Source organism: Orcinus orca, chromosome 2 (assembly GCF_937001465.1).
Source record: "Orcinus orca chromosome 2, mOrcOrc1.1, whole genome shotgun sequence".
Lineage (NCBI taxonomy): Eukaryota > Metazoa > Chordata > Mammalia > Artiodactyla > Delphinidae > Orcinus > Orcinus orca.
The window spans coordinates 92,611,808-92,632,118 of NC_064560.1; the positions used below are offsets into that span (position 1 = coordinate 92,611,808).

General features: G+C 50.1%; 1 protein-coding gene across 16 annotated transcripts in view; it reads left to right on the plus strand.

Moving 5' to 3' along the window:
* MEGF11 (multiple EGF like domains 11) overlaps nt 1–20,311 on the plus strand; it is a 425,478-nt gene that overhangs the window by 40,295 nt on the left and 364,872 nt on the right. The window contains exon 1 of one of the 16 annotated variants that reach the window (XM_049705893.1): nt 744–958. The exons of the other annotated variants lie outside the window; for them this stretch is intronic. The gene's annotated coding sequence lies outside the window, so the exon portion shown is untranslated. Of the gene's footprint in view, nt 1–743; nt 959–20,311 lie in introns of those variants that run through there. 16 annotated transcript variants of the gene reach the window in all.

Consider the following 20,311-nt stretch of genomic DNA (forward strand, 5'->3'; position numbering starts at 1 on the left):
AGCAGTGATGGTCTAGGCCTTGCCTCTGGAGTAGACCTCAGCAAGGCAAGTCCCTGCTCTCTTCTCTCAGGGCCTCAGTTTCCTCATCTTACCCGGCATGGCTCAGCTGGCCTAGAGGCCTGACAGTCTGAGTTCCCGGCCTTCTTGCCCGCCCCCTGCCCAGCTGTTTCTCAAGCCCTCGTCTCCAGCCCTGGCTCGTCCCTCTCCCTCCTTCCTTAGCCTGTCACCAGCACGGCCCGGGGGCTCCCCCGGTCCTCCTGACCCCCGGGGGATCGCCAGACCGAAGCTGGGAGACGGAGGCGGAACGCAGGCCACTCTGACCCACCCGAGGGAGAGGGGGAGTAGGGATGAGAGAGGAGGGCAGACACAGGAGAAGGTTAAAAGGAGGAGAAAATAGCGAAAAGAGATAGAAAGGGGCAAGAGAGAGAAAGGAGGAAACGGAGAGAGGCGAGGGAATGAACGTAAAGTTGGGGGGCGGTGGTGGAGGGAGGTGAGAAGAGGGACTGGGAAAGGTTCAGAGAAAAAGGAAACCAAAGGAAGGCTGGAGGGAGACACGGAAAGAGGAAAAAGAACAAGCGAGCGAGAGCGAGAAAGCAGGGTCTGAAAGGACCGAAGAGGGAGAAGGAGAAAAAAAAAGAGGCGGTGGGTGGGGGGAGAGAACGGAGCGAGGGAGCCACGAGCAGGGAGGAGGGAGGCTGGGAGGGAAGGAGAGAGGGAGGGGCCGAGGGACGAAGCGGGTGGGGGCTGGCTCGGCGGCGGCGGCAGCATCCGCGGCTCCAGCCGCGCGCCGGCTCGCTCACTCTCTCGCGGTGCGCGGTGCCCGCCGCCCGCCGCCCGCCGCCCGCCGCCCGGCTCTGGGCTGCCCGCTCGCTGCTCCGGCTCCTGGTCCGGCGCGGCTCAGGCTCCGGAGGACAGGACCGCGACTGGCCGACTGAGCGCCGGGCGGGCCGCGAAGCAGGTAGGTGGCTGGGCGGGGACGGCAAGGATGCGGAGCCTCGGAGCGCTGTGGGCACAGGGGGACGGGGTTTGGGGGTTTTGATCTCGGGGAAGGGTCTTTGCATCCCCGCGACTAACTTTACACCAGCCCCGTGGATTCCCGCTGCCCTGCCGGGGTCCGGGCTGCGGAAGCCGAGTTTGGCGCGGGAGGAGGTGAGTGCCGGTAGAACGCCAGGGGTCGGGGCAGGATGTGGAGCGCCCCGGCGTGGGCAGGCGCGGACTTCCTGGCCTCAGTCCGGACGCAGCGCCCGCGGCGAGGGAAAACCCGAGCGCAGCGGCGCGGCGCGGTTGTCCCAGGGAGGGCGCCCGCCCTCCTTTGAGTCTGGGGACTCCCGCCCCCGAGCCGCCCCGAGACGCCCGGGAGAGCCGGGGTCCGGGCGTAGAGCCTGCGAGGCGCGGCCAGGTCCCCTGAGGTGGCCAGCGGTGCGCCTAGCTGCCGCTGAGCCCCGGGCAGTACCATGTGCACTTTTGCTTTTTGGAGGCGCGAAACGGAACGTATACCCCTTTCCTGTCTTTCTCATCCAGTCGTCCCGACTCTGAGGGGAAGTCCGAGTCGACTCCCCGGACGTCCCTCCTGCCCTCGGCGGCGACCCCAGCTCCCGAAGTTAAGAGAAGCTAGTCACTCCCAGTGCGCGCCTGGAGCGCGGTTCCGAAGTTCCCAAGTTCTCGCCTAGTCCTGGGCGGTGGTGTTGGAGGTGGGGCGGGTGGTGGTTGTGGTCCCTTGGAGCAGCAGAACGCAGCCGCCTTCCTCCTGCGCTTGGTTTATTTTCCTTATTTCTTTGAAAAAATACGACGAAAAATACGCAAAATCGTTCCTTGAGGGAGTCAAGGTCTGTGAGTGGGACGGAGCCGTCACCCGACCGGAACCTGGGTGGCTCCGCTTCAGGATCTCCCGCTCCGTACCGTCCTCCCCCCCCACCCCCACCCCACGGGGACGCAAAGAGCAAGGCCTCCAGGAGGTTGGAGGAGGCCTTTAGGTGGTTTGGGCTCCGGGCCATCTCTGCTCGCTCAGGCCATGGTACTCGTGCGCGAGCATCAGCGCCCCTTCCACGCTCTGCCGGGAAAGTAGGGGTGTCGGCAAGCGAAGGCTGGCCGGGTGTTTCGCAGCCTGCTGGGGGCACGTGTCCTCTCGTTTCCGGAGTGCGGGAGGCCGGACTTAACTCGGTGCGGCTTCCGCGGAGGTCGCGGGACCCTGGCTTCGCAGCCCGCTTTGTTGGAGTGCTGTTGGAGAGGTTCTTTTGAAGGGTTTAGAGCAGCTTTAGTGGGACCGAGAGTTGGGGGCTTTGCGGAGAGGGTCCCTCGGCCCTTGTCCCCTGACAGTTGGGCGGGGTTCCCGCAGGGCGTCGAATCGACCGTCTACAGACGCTCCATCTTCAGCTCCTTTGGCGGGTTTTTCCCTGGTTGCACACCACGCACCAGCTCTCTGCTTAGATCATATGCTGTTTAAGCCGCTAGAAATTCCAGGTCCGCGACTGCAGTCTCCACCTCTTCCTCCCAACTCACAGATCAGCAAACGGAGGCACAGAGAAGTGAAAGGATTCGCTTAGAGCTAGTTAAGGGTGTGAGGGAATGTAAACCAGGTCTCCTGACTCCTAGTTCAGGGCTTTTTTTTCTAGTACTCTGTGCTGTCCTTACCACTTTCTCAGCACAGGGCAAGTGTTCCCAGCCAGGCCACTGTAAGGCCTTTGGAGGCTGCAGGACTGGGTGTGTGTGAGGTTAGAGGTAGAGGACTGGTCTCTTGTCAGGTGCTGTGCTGTGATCATCCCCCAGGATAAATCACTTAGGTGACAGTTGGTTGCATATCTATCCTGCCCCTGCACTGAAGTCTGGGGGTAAAGGAAACCCTTAAGACTCGGCCCAGCCCCATAAAGTACAGTCCACAGGGAAAGAGCAGCCACTGTTTTGTAGGCAAGGAAGGCTTCCCAGGTGAAATCACTATTTGGAGGGGGCAGGATTAGGGATAGCACCTGGAGAAGGGATGATTTGGAATTGAGTCTTGGGTAGATTTCTAATTGAGGGAGAAGGATCATGGGGCATGAGGCTTGAGTCCTAAGAGGTTAGAAAAGCTCTCCTTAAGTGTCTGGTCAAAAGACAGTAGAGTCAGCACCAATGAGAATTTGGCCTTTGAGTGAGAAACATGAGGGCAGCTAGAAGACCCAGCTGTTTAGAACTCAAGCTCAGAAGCTGTGGTCAGTGCCTGATCACCCTTCAGCTCCGGCCCCTCCCTGCACAAGGATCCTAATATCAAAAAACAAAACAACAAAACCAAACCAAAAAAAAAAAAAAAACAAAAAACCCAACCCTGGCCCAGAGGTCTTCTAGTTCATAATTCAGGGTGAGAAATTGGCTGGGTAGTCAGCACTCTATGAGCCAAGCGTTGTGGCTCCAGCTGGGAAATATTCAGGCTCTTGCTTCTCCTTTTCCCTTTTCTCCTTCTTCCCTGGGGTTTCAAATAGTTTCTTTGCCCCTTTCCAAACATAACTTCTAGATGCTTGAAGGTTTGGGGCCTACAGTTGGACTTAGTATGGTCAGGGCATTTAACGTGCTAGGAATATTTAGTCAACAAACAGTTCTTGAGCTCCTACTTTGTGCCAGGCACTGGCCTAGGCCTTGGGAGACAGCCGTGAGCCAGTCAGTCAGAGTCCCATACCTCGTGATGCTGACATTCTAGGCGTCATCCTCCACAGGCTTAAAGTCTAGTTGTAGAGTGGAGGCAAACACACAAAAGATGTCTGAAGAAGTGCTGAAATGGGACAATGTAAAAAAAATTAGTCCTGAGCCTCCTCTCTAGTGGTTCAAGGCTCTGAGGTGAAAAGGCTTGAAGCTACTGACTATGAGATTTGGAGATTCTGTGGGCTTCCATGACCCCGGCTCCTGGTTGCCAAGGGTAACCCAGAGGCAGCTGCAATGATGACCTTAGATGTGGCATTGGAGGACCGCTCTGCAGAGCTTCTGCCAGTCAGAGTATTGCGAGGGAGGGAGCTGGTGAGTATTGGCAACTGTGATCTTGCTATCCATAGAGACTGGTGCCAGGTAACCATGGACCTGTCAAATTCCAGCATCCACAGCTTCTTGGTGAACACTGTAGCCCCATTGTATACAGATGGGTAAATGGGGCCCTGACTGCAGATTGAGACAGCTCTGCAGAAAGGAGCCCAGGCCCTGTAGAGTCCAGGTATCCCTGATCCCTGATTCAATTTAAAATAATGCTCTTTCCTTCCTGTTTTGTAGACCAGTGCTTCTCAGACTTCAATGTGGAAAGCTTGTTTAAACACAGATTGCTGTGCTCCACCCCCAGAATTTTTGACTCAAAGAGTCCGGAGTGGGCCCAGTAATTTGAATTTTTAACAAGTTCCCGGGTGATGCTAATGCTCTTGGCCCCGGACCCGCAATGAGAGAACCTCTGTGTTAGAACAAGGGAAAGTGAGTGATTTTCTTGAGATTATGCAATGAGGGAGCCTGGAACAAAGGCTGTGATTGAACTCTAGGAACTCCCAGAATTCACCTATGCATGATCCCCTCTCCTTTACCTCCCAGGAGGCCACAGAATTAAAAGAATATTTTATCTTCATCAGTACACATACAGAGAGAATATATTGCAATATAATTGGGGAATAAATAGGTGTCGTGTGTTGGATGTAGACTCCATGCCCTGTGGCTCTGCGGGGGTTTATTATAGCACTGTTATAATTGTAAAGGTGTCATCCACTCCAAGAGCCCCTCATGAAACTTTCATGGCCCCCGGTGGTCATTGTCCTAAAAGGCATGTCTTCTTCATTTAAAAGAAAGAAAGATTGCTTCTCTGGCTAATGGGGCTATCTGTGTTTCATTTGACAGCAACTATGTAATGTGTTTTTAAGGGGCAGAGAAAAAAATTGAACAGTGTGAACAGAGAGGGACTGGAGGAGGTCCACCTCACAGGTATACAGATCTGTTTGTGGAACATTTCAAAATGTTTTGAAACTGTCTGTCTGTTTCACCTGTGTTTCTGATGTGAAGCTGTATCTCAGCAGGAGGAAAGGAGAGTTTGTGTCTCACCTTAGCTGGTTGGGTAAATGTAAAAACACATTTTATCCCCAATGTGTTAATTAGACCCCAAAGAAAAGAACCATAAAAGAGTTGTTCTACTAAATGCTGGTATTTTTCATCTGGATTCTATTTATTATTTTACTGTCCAGAAGGAGCAAAAAAAAATCCATGTTTTTATAGCAAATAAAGCTGGCTGCAGTAATTATGCAGGCTCAACATATTTGTTCTGGAGCAGGAAGTTGGAATTCAGCCTGACTCTCAAACATTTGGGTGAGATCTAATTGAGAAAGACATTTCAAAGAACAAATATTTAGGAGTGCGGAGTTTCGCTGATGGTCTCTCTGGGCTAAGCGTGAGTCCCTCGCTTTTAGCTTGATCCTTAGACGTGGTGCCTGGTGATGGGGAAGGACCTGGTCGGTAGTGTTGAGACCACAGTCCAAACGTGAGGCTGAAATTTAGAGATAATCAGTGAGTCTGAGTAAAGGGAAGAAAGATGCCTTCAGGGAATATATCCTTTGTAACTGATGAGCAAAGGGAGAATCAATGAATCAGAGATAGATTGAATACTTACTGAACGTCTAATCTTGGGAAAGGAACAATGAGGGCAGGGACCAGGACTTTTACTTGTATATCTCCCATAATGCTTGGCTCAGTACCTGTAGTGACAAGAGCCCTTGATTGGAGTGGTTATCAGTCAGGGCTGCAAGTAGCAAAAAACCTGAACACAACTGGCTGAAACAATAAGGAACTTAGTATCTCCCAGTACAACAGGTGTGGGCTGTCTGCCCCAAGCTTAGCTCTTTCAGTGGTTCAACAGCATCATCAAAGGTTCAGATTCTTTTCGTCTTTTCTTGGTCTCACGGTCACAAGATGGCTGTAACAGATCCATGTATTACACCTTTACAATATGCAGAGGCAGAAAAGGCAGGAGGGGAACCTTTACCAGAAGGCTCAGCAGACTTTCCCTCGTGTCCAGTTGGCTGGAATTGTGAGTCACATGTTCATGCATAAGCCAGACACAGGCAAAGGAAGGAGACCATCATAATTGATCTAGAATAATCTTGATTTGTGTGTTGAGCCTCAGAGAGGAAAAAAATTAGGAGGCTTTTGGAAAGAAGAAAGGAGCGATCAACAATATCTGCTCTAGAGTTTAAGACCTGGGTTTGAATTTTCTGTACTCCTTTTTAGCCCTGTGACCCTAAGCAAAGTATTTCACTTCTTTGTGCCTCAGTTTACTCATCTGGGCAATAGGGATTTATTGGGCAGATAAATCTGAATTAACTCAATAATTGCACTTGATTAGTATGGAAGAAGTACATTATTTGAAGATTTGATCTCTGACATCAAAGGATTATAATCTAGTGCAGGAGACATGTGAGGACTAGACCATGTAGACTATCAGATAATCAGAGAACACACCCAGAGAGTAAACAAATAATTATGACTTGCAGACCAACCATGGTAGGAGGAACATGACACCAGTAGGAGCCACAGTAGTTAGGGAAGACTTCCTGGAGGAGGTTGTTCATAGTGCATACAGGAACTCCAGCATCTTAGTATGGATGGGCTATGAGCTCCTGCCCAGCTTGCTGCCTCTTGCTTTTCTTTTCTCAGTGGTAAAATGGGACCGTTAGGCCGAGATGAGATCCTATATCTTATCTTCAGTTGCCGATTAGATGATATGATGATGATGATGATGTTTGGCTGCCATTATAAAGTCTATATGCCTAGAAGGAAATCTAATGTCTTCCCACTTCTCAAGCCATCTGCCCTTCTGGATTCTTCATTCTTGTTGGCAACACGGTCTTCCCAGATGCTTGGGCTCAAAACACTTTTGCCTCCTTCCTCTATTTCCTGTATTGAAGCACCGACTTTCTTTTGTTTTCATTATGTTTCTTGAATATAAGTCCTCCTTTCTGGCATGAGACTTCCCCTTTGTACAGGTTCTTTCCACCTCGTGCCGGGTGATGGCAGTGGCCTCCCGATCTGACCTCCCAGCCCCAAGGCATAGTGCCTGGGGGTCATAGGGACGTACATCTCCTACAGGAGCAGTCTATGAGGCTCTGCAAATAGTATCGTCTGGAATTCTAGTGCAGAGGCGGCCATGAGCCTAGAATCTGTGCTGTAGACACATTATGTTGCCTGAGGTGCCATTTCCCAGCCTCTATCTCCCTCCTTCAAGTCATCCTAAAATGTCATTTTTACCTTACATTTTTCCCCATAGTATTCACTGGATGAAGCCCAAACTCCTCACATTGACCCTCGTAAGTCTCCACAATCTGCCTGCATCCTTTCTCCCCATCTTTACCTGTCAGAACTCACCGCCACCTTTGACTCTGCTTCAAGTTCTGCCTTTCTCCGTGTTTAAGCCAAACCATCCTTTCCTTCAAGGCCATCGTTAGAGCCACATCCTCATTTGACCTTCCCTGACACCAGAGCCCACAGCCATCTCGAAGCATCGGTCTTTCCTTCCCCTGAACTTCTGTAGCAATTATTGCCTACACCACAAATTCGGTACTTCATGATACACTCTAGGGTCATTGTTCAGCATCTTGTTGAAATGTTCCTCGTCTTCCCAATTGGAGGTAAGGCCGTCGAGGTCTGAGATGGGGTGGGAGTGGATCCTTCTCTGTATCCAGTTGTGACCTGCAAGCACAGGGCACTTCAGTGAATATTTATTGAATTAATAAATCACAGGAATAAGGGAAATAAGATTATCTACTTGAAAAGTCAGGTAATCTTCACCCTTTTTACCTTAACCTCACTTTGGAGGCGGGACTCAATTCGATGAATGCCTGCCTACTATATGCTGGGCACTAGTTTAGGTGATTTTGGGGAGTTTTAACTCAGCCTTGTAACCACCCTGTGAGGTCGGAATTATGGTCATTATTTTACAGGTGAGGAAGTGGAGGCTGGGAGAGGTTAAGTGGCTTCTTCCTGACATTCTCCTGACCCATGGGTGCCCTGTTCTCCCAGTCTCTTTTCCCCACGTGCTGTGTCCCACAGCCTCCTTCTGTCTCTTGTCTCTGATAAGACTCAGGCCCTCTCTTGTGTGTTGGGGGACTTTTTAAACTCTGATGTTTACAACAACTCTCTCCTGAAGACCTTCCACCCCCCGTTAGGTTGTGGCTCATTTTGACCCCTCACCTTTTTACCTTGACTATCTCTCCTGCCACCCTCAAGCCTGGGCCAGAGATTCCTTTGATAGCATAAAACATTCTGCTAGTGGGATCAAGCTGGATCTGAGCCAGGGTTTCTGAACTCCTCTGCCCTCCCTTTACCCCCACTTGACCCTTTGTATCCATCCACCCTCGCCTGCCACCACTCCTGTTCTGTGTCTCTGGTGTCTTACATGTGGAAGGAAGACACTGCTGACCTGTCAACAGGAATGAGGTCTCTGCTACCTCCAGGAGCTTTGACTGGCATTCTTCCATCCTTTATGGCATTCTTCCATCCTTTATAGCATTCTTCTTTCCTCTCATTCATTCATTCATTCATTCATTCTGTAAATACTGATCATTGATCACATACTCAGTATAGCAGGGAACAAAACAAAGCCCTTGCCTTCGTGGAGCTTGCATTGAAGTGGGGGAGACAGGTGGTAAAAATTGAACACATTATATACTTTATGCTTGTTGCAATGAAGAAAAATAGCAAGGTGAAGGGGTATGTATGGTGATGGGATGCAGTGTGGTCAGGGAAGGCCTCTCTGATGGTGACATTTGAGCAGAGACTGAGAGGAGGGATGCCATGTGGGTATCTGGGAGTAGGGACACCAGGCAGAGGGGATAGTAAGTGCAAAGGCCCTGAGGTGAGAACTCCCCTGGTAAGTCCAAGGATAAGCAGGAAGGTGACAGTGGAGAGAAGGAGGCGAGCTTGGTAGGAGGTGAGGGCTGCCCACCTCCAGCTTTCTCATTGCCTCAGGAACGCTGTTGCCTTCTCCCAGCTTTTGCCACTGGCTGAAATGATCACTTCCCTCCACTCAGCCAGGTCCCACTCAGCCTTCACAGCTCAGCTCTGGCCCCCCACCTTCTAGGGGGCTTCCATCTCTGCCATCTCTCATTGATCTACCTCTCCCCTGAGTTCCTACAGCTCCCATCTCTCCACTACACAACCGAGCTGTTGAATATCTGCTGGCTGGTTCATCTTCACCTGGGCTCTGTCTGTGTAGGTCTCACCTCCCTAACAAACCAGCTCATTGAAAATGGTTTATCCCTTCTCCCCAGGAGCCAGCACTGAGCAGGGCTCAGTGTCTACCTGTTGGTGATGCTGGTGTCAGAAGTGGGAAAGGGGCAGGCTCTGCAAAGATCTGTGGATGGAATTTTCTTCATACTATGTTCATTATCCCTTCACAATAGACAGGAAATCTTTTATTCTGGACATCCTTGGAGCACTTTGAGGTGGGAGCCTCTGGAAAACTCTGCCTGGAGCTGGGAGAGGAATCCATTTTTCCTCAGGACTTGGATGAAATTTTGGCTCTGAGGTGTGGTGGGGAGAGGAGCTGGGGTGCAGAGAAAGCCACTTGTTTATTAGCCTTTATTGTTCAGTCAAAGTAGAATAAGATGTTTCAGGAGCAAAGGAGGAAGGAATTTACCCAAGAGTCCAGAGACTTCCCTGACATCCAAGGTAGGGATCCTGAGTGTGGAGATTGACCTATGAGTGACCTTGGGCAAATCACTTAACCTTCACCTATTGCAGTTCCTTCTCAGCCAAACCTCCCCTGTGCCCATCCACTGTAGAAGAAAATGAACAATTAACCTGATTTTTAGGCTTGGTCTCTGCATTAATCTTTAGGTCAATGGTTTTAAAACTTGAGAAATGTACAGATGGTTCCATTTTAAAGGGAGAGGGACTTCCCTGGTGGCGCAGTGGTTAAGAATCCGCCTGCCAAGGCAGGGGACACGGTTCGAGCCCTGGTCCGGGAAGATCACACATGCCACGGAGCAACTAAGCCCGTGCGGCACAACTACTGAAGCTCACACGCCTAGAGCCTGTGCTCCGCAACAAGAAAAGTCACCGCAATGAGAAGCTCGCGCACCACAACAAAGAGTAGCCCCCGCTCACTGTAACTAGAGAAAGCCTGCATGCAGCAATGAAGACCCAGCGCAGCCAGAAATAAATTAAAAAAAAAAAAAAAGGAGGAAAAGGCTTTCCACAGACCTCCAATATTGTCTTAAATTACTAATATAATAATATATATATTATATATATATAAACACAAAACTAGACATAAACAACTTATGCTTACAGCTCATTCATAGTCTTAGCGCCCAAACAAGTTTATGAATTAAAATGCAAACTACAAAGCCAATAACATTCAGATTAACAATATTAATTTAACGTGATAGATGCTGTTGTGCTAAGACTACATCAACCCTTGCTACATGATCATGGTTTTGGTCGCTTCCTCCACCACACGCCCTGTGGTGACTCAACTCTCCCCCTGCTTCTCTTAGCTTGAACAACTGTGAAGCTTTTGTTCCTACAACGTGCTGAAGGGTCATCTGGCCAGCCCTTGGCACAAAAGCATTTGTGTGTCAGGCAGCCACTTTTTTGTCATTAGCCCACAACAATGAAAGGAGCTCTCTTTAATTCTAGTGCAACAACAGACGCTGACACAAAGCTGCCTTGCGACTGAGTGTGACTACTTGATCACTGAAATGAAACCACAACACTAGTACTTCAGTGCCTAAGGAATCCCTGCTTGAGAACAAATGTTGAGTGCTCTGAAAGAGCACCCCCAGGGGTCTGAAAGAGTTAATGCTAGAGCTGTGGCTGATGGTTCTGCAATCCTAATAATAGAAACCACATGTTGGACCTTTGCATGCACCACTATCTCAAGAGGTAGGTAGAATAGTATTAGCCTTATCGTACAGACGAGAAGGTTGAGGCGCAGAGAAATTGAACAGTCAAGGTCCCACTGGACATTGGCAGCGTCTGGATTCCACCCAGGTCTGCATGACTCAGAGCCCCTGAATTTGCTACCAGGCTTCACTGCCTCCTTCCCTACGGACCCTCACCAGGTTTCAGGGCTCTTTGATCAGAGTACAAGGACTCTGGAGTAATTTGGGAACCTCTAGATTCTCCCAGTGGACTCACTGCTTTCTGGTGGAGTAGTTAGGGTGTTATTTGATGCCGAAAAGAGAAGTGAAGCTAGTAGAGAGCAGGATAATGGTTCTCAGATCCTCGGGTGGCTTTGGATGGCAGTGGCAGGGGATGGAGGCTTCCCTGAAGGTGCGTGGGAGGAGTGGATGCCAGTTACCCTAGGAGAGAAGATACCTTAACAACGGCTACCTTGGTTAGGGCTTCACACTTTAACAAGCACGTTTGTGGTGCATTTATTTTCAAGTTTGTCCTTTTTTTTTAAATTTTATTTTTATTGTGATAAAATACACATAACATAAAATTTACCATCTTAACCATTTTGAAGTGTACAGTTCACTAGTATTAAATACTTCATAATATTACGCAGCCATCACCACCATCCCTCTCCATAACTTTCTAGTGTGTATTTTACAACTTTGCAAAGCAGGTCATTATCCTCAGAAACAAGGGCTCAAGTGGCTTGCCCAAAGTCACACCCCAAACCTGTGCCTGCCTGCCTCTCAACCATGACCTTGAGTGATAGTGGTGGGCTTGGTTTTCCAAAGGCTTCTGTGGGACCATGTGAGGTGGCCAGGCTTTCTGAGGTAGGGGCTGAATGGGATGACCTTGGAAGGGCTGTCCTGGAATTGATGCTGCCGGTCAGGGTCGGCGTGACTCATTCCTGGGTATCTGGAACCCACCTTTCCTCAGATCGAAAATTATTTAAAACTTACTCCTGCCCTTGGAAGCTGCCCTCCCCCTGCCTGACTCGACTGGTTTATCATCCAAGCTTAAAGTAACTATAGTAAATAATAACACCCCAAAACTTTTTTATCCTGCAGTGGATGAGCAACAATCTACATATGCAAATAGATGGCATGCCTGTCCCCATGAATATTAATTTGGAAAGAGAGCCCAAGGTCCTAAAATACACTCGGAACCCTCAATGTGGCATTTTGCAACTCTTCCAGCTTGCTCCGAAATCACGGCCTTATTATATCTCAGGGTTCCCCTGCTCCAAGCTGACCTCCCTTTTGAACCTCTGAGGCTACCAGGGGGACATAGAATATCTCAGGTAGGCAGGCCAGAGGCCCGGGGGTGATGGCTGAATCCTAACCCCTGGGGCTGTGGTTGACCTTGTCCTTCCCTGGCAGGGCCCAGGCCCGTGCTCCTGTCAGATCCCAGCATTAGCAGTGAGTCCCCAAGGTCAGGGGACAGTTCTGGGGAACATCGCAGGGCAGCTGCCAGCCTCAGGCTCTTGTGCTATCAGGGAGATGGAAGGTGGGGGAGGGAGGGGCCTGGAGAATCAGCTTGCCTTATCTCTCAAATGAGGCAAATGAGGAAACTGAGACCCTGGGATGGTGGGTGACTTGCCCAAAGTGACATGGTGACTTTATGGCAGGGAGTGACAAATATTACTCATTCTTTGCCCTGAAAAGCACATTTCCTTTTCAGTGTCTGTGTGTGTGTGTGTGTGTGTGTGTGTGTGTGTGGGAAGTGGTGGGCAGAGTGGCATTTAAAGTTTGTATACTTTTGGGGAAAGAGTCATTTTTCTAGTGTGAACATTCGCCCAGAGACAGGCAGAGACTGAAAATCCAGTCTTGTATCCCATTTGGGTTGAAAGAAGTGGTTGCCTTCCTCCCCCAGGAGATTTCCAAATTAGATTATACTAAGGCCAGAAGTAACGTGAGGTTGCATGGTAGAGCACACCCCAGCCAAAGTGATGAAAGGGCCAGATGGAGAAGGGCAGGAGTGTCTCTGAGGAAGCCAGAGGTTAACCGCTGTCTGGGGAGGACCGCGAGGTGGAGGAGTGAAGAGCTGGCAGTGATGTCTGTGTCCCACTGTGTACAGGGAAGGCTCTGCTGGGGGAGGGGGAATGGCGTGGCTTCATGGTACCCTACGAAACTGGGTCTCTCTCTTTCCGGCTGCTTACTGGGTAAGCTCGGGCTATCCACTCACCTTTGGGTTTCCTTTTCCTTGTCAGTAAATATTGGAATAGTCACCCCTCTACATCCCACTTCTTAATCTTGCTTCGTGAAGATCAAATGAGGATTTAAAGTTCCTGCACCATGCCTGGTACACAGTAGGTATTCAGTACGTCTAGACTGTTTTCTTTTCCAGATAGATTTATCAGACTGGCTGCACTGGGTCAGCATGGAGATGTGTACGTCTGTGTTTGTGTCCGTGTTGGTGTGTTTCTACGTGTGTGTGTCTGCATATGTGTTTGCATTCATCCATGTGTGTGGTGGAATGAGTGGGTGTGTAAGTGAGTCTCTGTGTCTTTGTGAATGGCTGGGTGTCTGTGCGTCAGTGTTTCATGACAGCATGACTGTGTGTTTCTGTGAGTGTGTGTGTGTTTTAATGTGTGTGTCATTGTGGTGACAACAGTTGTGTGTGCGTGTGTGTGTGTGTGTACACGTGTATGTAGTGCAGTGCTGGTGTGACTGGAAGAGTCCGTGGGGTTGGGAAGTTTCACAGTGCCGTGGACGTGGGTCCTCTCTAAGGTGCTCCCAGCCAAAGCATTCACCTGGTTCCTGACCCCAGATCCTAAGTACCCTGGGTTCGCTTTCCTCTACCTTCCCCTAGAGGCCACTGGGCGCCTTAGCCCTGACCCGGCCCTGGATCATTTGCATTACGTTTGCATATTACATGCATATCATTTGCATTGTCTACATAGACTCTGCTTTCAGTTTTGCAGTTTTCAAGGTAAAATGGAGTTGCTCTTCTTCAATGTCATTATATTAAGAATTGCTGCTTTTTCTTTTATTCTTTCTGGTCCAGAACTCCCTCTCAGAACTGGGGAACTGGGGGAGAATGAAAGCCCAAGAAACCTCTGCTTTTCCCTCCGTTGAGCAGAGGGATTGGTTGGTGGGTAGAGGCCCTGGGACCCTGGGAGGAGCAGCTGGGGGGAGGAGACTTTCTTATTCCACCGGCAGCTGCTTCTGACCAGAGCCACCTATGTCATATGGGAGCCAGAGACAAATACTGTGCCCTGTTGCCTGCTTCTCAAGCCCCCACCGACTTCCCCCTGTGAGGGTGCAAAGGAAGGGTCACTTTGGATGTTTCAGCACCTCTCTACGCATCTCGGGCTGGGGAGGGACCTTGAGGCCAGGGCTGGCCTTACGGGAAACAAAGGAGCAAAGGATGTTTTTTCTTTTCAAATACCTAATACATTATGGATATATATATGTATATATGTGTATTCATTAATTTTCTTCCAGTTTTATTGAGATATAATTGACATACAGCACTGTATAAATTTAAGGTGTATGGTATAATGATGTGACTTACATACATCACGCAGTGATTATCACAATAAGTTTAGTGACCATCCATCATCTCATGTAGACACAAAATTAAAAAAAAATAGAAAAAATTTTTTTTCTTGTGATGAGAACTCCTAGGATTTATTCTCCTAACAACTTTCATGTATAACTAAAGCAGTGTTAATTATATTTATCATGTTGTACATACATCCCTACCTAGTACAGAAGTAATGATATTTCTAATGCCACAGAAAATACCAACCCAAAAGGCTTCCTTAGGAGGGCTGTACCCCCAAAGTATCTTCCTTATGGGCCATCACCGTGCTCAGCATTCCCTCTTTAGATATGGGTTGAGTCCCTTCTGCGTGGTTTCTGGCATGTTACCTAACTTGTCTGAGCACCCATTTTCTCATCTGTGAAAGGGGCAATAATAATAGTACTTAACACTAATAACAGTACATAGGGTTTTTGTGAAGATTAAATGAACAGTGCAGGTAAAGGGCTTAGCTTAGTTCCTGGAACACAATAAAGACTCAGCAAATGTTAGCATCAGCAGTTCTCATGGGCTCCCTCTGAAAACAGAGGTTCCGTAGTATGTCTTTTACACTCTCGTATAAATTGTTTATCAGATGCTCCTCAGACTAGCAACAGGCTTGAATCCCTTCAATGTCTTTCAGGAAGTCAAGTCCCCAGGGAACCTGGGCTGCTTTTGCCTTCCCATGGGTGGAAGCATTTCCAGGAGCAGCATGGGAAGCAGGAGAGATTCTTTGTCTGTGTCTCCATGGATCTGGGTCACTTTCCCCCATCAGAGGGTCAGCAGTATCTTGTTTCCTTCTCAGAGTCAATAATTCATCTTCTCTTTTGGTCTTAACTCTGAGTAAAGCCCTACTGGTACCAAGGGCCATCCATGACTGAGTATATTTTAGGTTCCCAGAAAACAGAGCTTGAGGCAAAAACTTAGTGCTGGTGCTCTCCTGGGGGTAGGGGTATAGTCCCAGGGCAAGGAGAGTGAGAAGAGAAGGGAAGGAGGCAACAAAGGAGGACAAGCAAACGCCGACCAGCCACAGCTTTGTAAGGAAGTGAGGAAAGAAAGCCAGTCCGTTGCTGACTCATGAGGGATGTCTGTGGTTAGGCCGAGTGGAACCAGTGTGACTCAGAACAGGTTGCCCAGGGTAGAAGAAGGCGGAGAGTCTATCAGCCAGCCTCTTGGTCTCTCATTGGTCCCAGTTTTCCCCATGAGGAAACTCCCTTGCATTTCTGGGTCATATCACCTGGCCCTTCTGGGCAGCCACTGGGGAAGCCAAATCCCACGCCCTGTGGTATGGTGCCTCAGCTGAGTCCAGAAGTGAGAACCACCAGCACCTCCTTATGTCCAGTGGATTGAACCTGGGCACTGGAGCAGCTATGGCTCCTGTGTTGGATGCAGGGGAGGCTGTGCCAGAGTCTCATCCTAGGGGAGGCTGAGACAGCGGTGGTGTTAGGTGAGATGCAATGGTGGCAGCCTGGCTCTCCATTGAGAAAGTAACTGCTGGATGGTATAGGAGGAAGCTGCGGCAGAGCAAGTCCAGGAAGGCACCTAAGTAGGATCTGATTCAGCCACCATTAGTCGATTAATTAATACCCAGTTGGGACCAGGTGCTGGAGTCTGGACCTTACCCTGCAGGCAGTGGGGAGCCATCAGCATTCTTCAGCAGGCGAGAGACCCATTCAGCACTCAGCAGTGACAGAGTATGTTAGTCTGCTCAGACTGCTGTAACACAGTACCACAGACTGGGTGGCTTAAACAACAGAAATTCATATTCTCACAGCTCTGGCGCCTGGAAGTCCAGGATCAAGATTCCCGCCAGTTTGGGTTCTGGTGAGAGCTCTCCTGCTGGCGTGCAGACAGCTGCCTTCTTCCTGTGTGCTCACATGGCTTTTCCTGGGTATGTGCTCACTCACAGAGGGTGGCAGGGGGAGAGAGAGAGAGAGGGGAGAGAGTGCTTTCTGGTGACTCTTCTTGTAAGGATGCTAATCGTATTGGATCAGGGTCCCACCCTTATGACCTCACTTGACCTTAATGACTTCCTTACACCAAATACAACCATCCTGGCATTACGGCTGCAACATGAGAATCTTGCGGGGGGGCACAAACATTCAGTCCATGACACAAGGGTTATTTGGAGAGGGTCTGTTTTCAAGTCTGCTTGTCTTTGCCCACAAAAAGTCAGATGGGGGCTGCTATCAGAAGCCCTGGTATTCCCAACTCAGTTCAGGGGAACAGAAAAGACTCAGAGATCACCATTGCCCATGGAGTTTCATTCAGCAGTGGGAGAAGGTCCTTCCTGGGTCAGGAACCAGGGTGCCTGGGTTTGAACCTAAGCTCTGCCATTTAAAAGCTGGGTGACCTTGGGCAGGTGACTCAGCCTTTACTTATTCACACTTTGATGGAGCACTTGCTACGTGCTGGACCCTGTTCTAGCTGTTGGGGATACAGAAGTGAATGACACAAGATGAACAGATTGAAATCCCTCCCCTTGTGGAACTTACATTCTAGTGGAGGCAGCCAGCCTATGAACAAAATAAGTTAGTAGATGATAGAGCATATCTGAAGGTGACAAGGGAGTGATGGAGTGGGGATGGGAATACAGTTTTAAACAGTCGTTAGGGAAGGTCTCAATATAAAGGTGACGTTTGGGACTTCCCTCGTGGCGCAGTGGTTAAGAATCCGCCTGCCAAGACAGGGGACACGGACTCGAGCCTTGCTCCAGGAAGATCCCACACATGGTGGAGCAACTAAGCCCACGTGCCACAACTGCTGAGCCCACGTACCACAAACTACTGAAGCGCATGCCCCTAGAGCCCATGCTCTGCAACAAGAGAAGCCACCGCAATGAGAAGCACGCGTACCACAACGAAGAGTAGCCCCTGCTCGCCACAACTAGACAAAGCCCACGCGCAGCAATGAAGACCCAATGCAGCCAAGAAATAATAAATAAATAAATAAATTAATTAATTAAAACAAAAAGGTGACGTTTAAGTTAAGGCACAAAGGACGTCAGGGAGGGGACAATGCTGATCACTAGGGGAGATCTTTCTGTGCCTCAGTTTCCTCACCTGTACAGTGGGGTTATGACAGCACCTGCTGCACAGAGCTGCTTTGAGGGTTGAGTTAATCCATGTAGTAGGCTTAGACCTGGCCTGGCACACAGTGAACACTCATTAATGTTGCCTGTTATTATTGTCACTGCTGCTCGGGTAGGATCCCGTCCCTGCTACCTCTGGGCAGCACTCCTGGGCTCCAGACTACAGGGGTTTCAGTGGCCTTCATCTCTCCAGGAGTGGAAGCAGCTCTCCTCCATCCCTCCTCATTAAAAGGGGACACACACCCTTGCAGTTGGAGAAGCGACACATGCACTTTCTTTTTCCTCGAGCATCTGACTCCCAGAGGGAGTCGCGGAAGAGCCTTTAGCAAAATCCAGGTTTAGGAAGCAGCTTCCAGCCTTTCTCTGGAGCATCTGCAGACTGAGTTGAGCAGGTGTTTATGGCCCAGCTCAGAGCTGGGCTGGGGGTCGGAGTCGCCCACCATGAGAACCAGACCCCCAGCAGCGGAGTCGTGGGGCCCTGTCCTGCTTTCCCCCAGAAGTGACTGGGTGGCTGCCCACTTCCCATCAACAGGCACCGGGAATTCCTTCAGCAATTGGGACGCTGTTATTTATTATCGCAGAGATTTTTGTGGCTGTAATTTACCACCACTGTGAAGCCGGGGACCTGAATCTCAGTAGCCCTCACTATAGATACTGCATCTAATCAATCCTCTATTACTAGGCAAATGCATCCTATAGGCTACTGATGTCTTTTCCTTTCAAACACCTAATACATAATTAATGATACTTCTAATGCCACAGAGGACACTAACTGAAAAAGCTTCCTGCTATAATTTATACCCACCCAAACAAAAAGATTGGTTTATTGGTTCACTTATCATGCAGGAGTATGCCTCTCCCTCCTTCCCCAGGAAGGGGCCGTAGAGTGGATGAAGGTAGGAAGCTAGCCCTCCAGACAGCATTGAGCCAAGCAGGAGGATGGCTACGTGTGGGAGGGTACCACGTGCCAGCTTCCTCATGGATTGTCTCGTGAACTGACCTGTGAGGGAGGTCCTCCTGTTATCCCACTCTCCAGATGAGGAAGCCGAGGCCAGAGAGGTAATGCGACCCAAGGTCACACTTGGGCTTCTCTGCAGGTCGGTGGACTGCACGGGAGAGCTTGGAGGTCCAGGCTTGGACTGTGAGCTGTGTGACCTGGGCAAGCGGCTTAACTTCTCTGAGTCTTAGTTTCTTAGCCTGTAAAATGGCAGCCACAGTTGCTCCTTTGAAGGATTATTCTAGAATTAGAGATAATGGCACGTGTTAGGCACTGGAAACGTGCTTACTGTTTTCCTTTTTTGGAAGTGAATGGTGAGAACATCATTTTTGAGCGTATTGTTTTGCCAGCAAGGTGGTCTTTGTTGGCGGAGAGAGTACTTTGGAAAGAGACAGGTGTTGAACACCCTGTTGTCAGGAAACACACCCTCCCTGGGCAGATTGGGCTCCGTGAGAAGCTCCCATCACAGAATCCACCCGGGAAGTCTCCTTCACCAGGCTTTGAGTGGCATCAGCCTTAGGAATGAAGGAAACATGGTTCCTGTCCTTGAGGCACCGCATCTGGTGGAAATGAACAGACTCAATACTCAGTGTGATGAGGCATAACGGGGGTCAGCACACAGGGGCAGGACCCTGACGGCTGGGGGCCCTGGGGTGGTGGTGTCACTGCACAAAGTAAGGAGGTGCCAGGTGGTGGGTGGGGTGTGGCCTATGCCTAGCACAGGGAGGGGCCTGAGAATAAGGACTGAGGTGAATTTTGAGTGTGAGATGGTGGGAACAAGGGTCCAGTCTTTCCCAGGGGCGTTGGGGTGGGCTGCCCATCTTGGCTCCGCTCCTCTGTCCTTCCGCTCTCTCAGGGAGGAGATGGAGCTGAATGGGCAGAGCCTCCTCCCCAGCCTAGGGAGGGAAGGGGAGCTGGAGGCTGAGCAGAGGCAGGAGGGGCCGGGGTGCTTGGGGGTGATGGGGAGGCTGCCTGCAAACAGCCACTGGGACCAGGTGGGCGCAGAGGCTCACAGGGGACCCCTCACAGGCTAAAGAACTGGGATTCGAATTGCTTTCCTTCTCTCCACGGCAGCCCTTCCCAGGCCCTCACTCCGTTCACCCCGGAGCCCCCAGGCTGCCCTGTCACTCTTCCTTGTCCTGTCCAGACCATAGCAGACGTGGCTTATGCCTCCAGAACAAAGAGCTGCTCCTCGTTCAGGAGCCCTCTGCTTTGCCTTGACCCTTCTCCATCTTTTGCTGGTGGTGGCTTCCCTTCTTGCTTCTTGTCCCCCCAAGTCCACACTCCCCGTGGCAGACAGAGGGGATTGTTCGCAAACCGGATCATGTCCCTGTCTTGTCGGAGACCTTTTAATGGTTCCCCATTGCCCTTGGGATAAAGTCAAAACTCATTAGCACAACAGTCAAGGCCCAGCTGCCTCTCTCTATCCTCTCTCCATTATCCATCCGCGCTTTACGCTTTGGTAATGATGACCTGCTTCCAGTCCCCCTCCCTGAGAACACAGAGTGCTACATCACCTCCAAGCCTTTGCTCAGGCTGTTTTCTGACTGCAATGCCTTTCCCTATTTCCTTAGTCTGGCTGCCGCTTACTCATCTTTCAAAATTCAGCCCAGACACCTCCTCCTCCAGGAAGTCTTCCCTGAACTCCCCTCCCTCCATTGGGCTAAGTGGCCTGTATTCCTGCTCCCCTGGCACTCTGCTCATTACAATCTTACAACTTCAAAACCGTCGTGACAGCCTCAGGAGCAGGGACCTGGTCAAAAATGGACTCAGTACCTAGTGCCATCCCTGGCACATAGGTGGACTAAAGATAT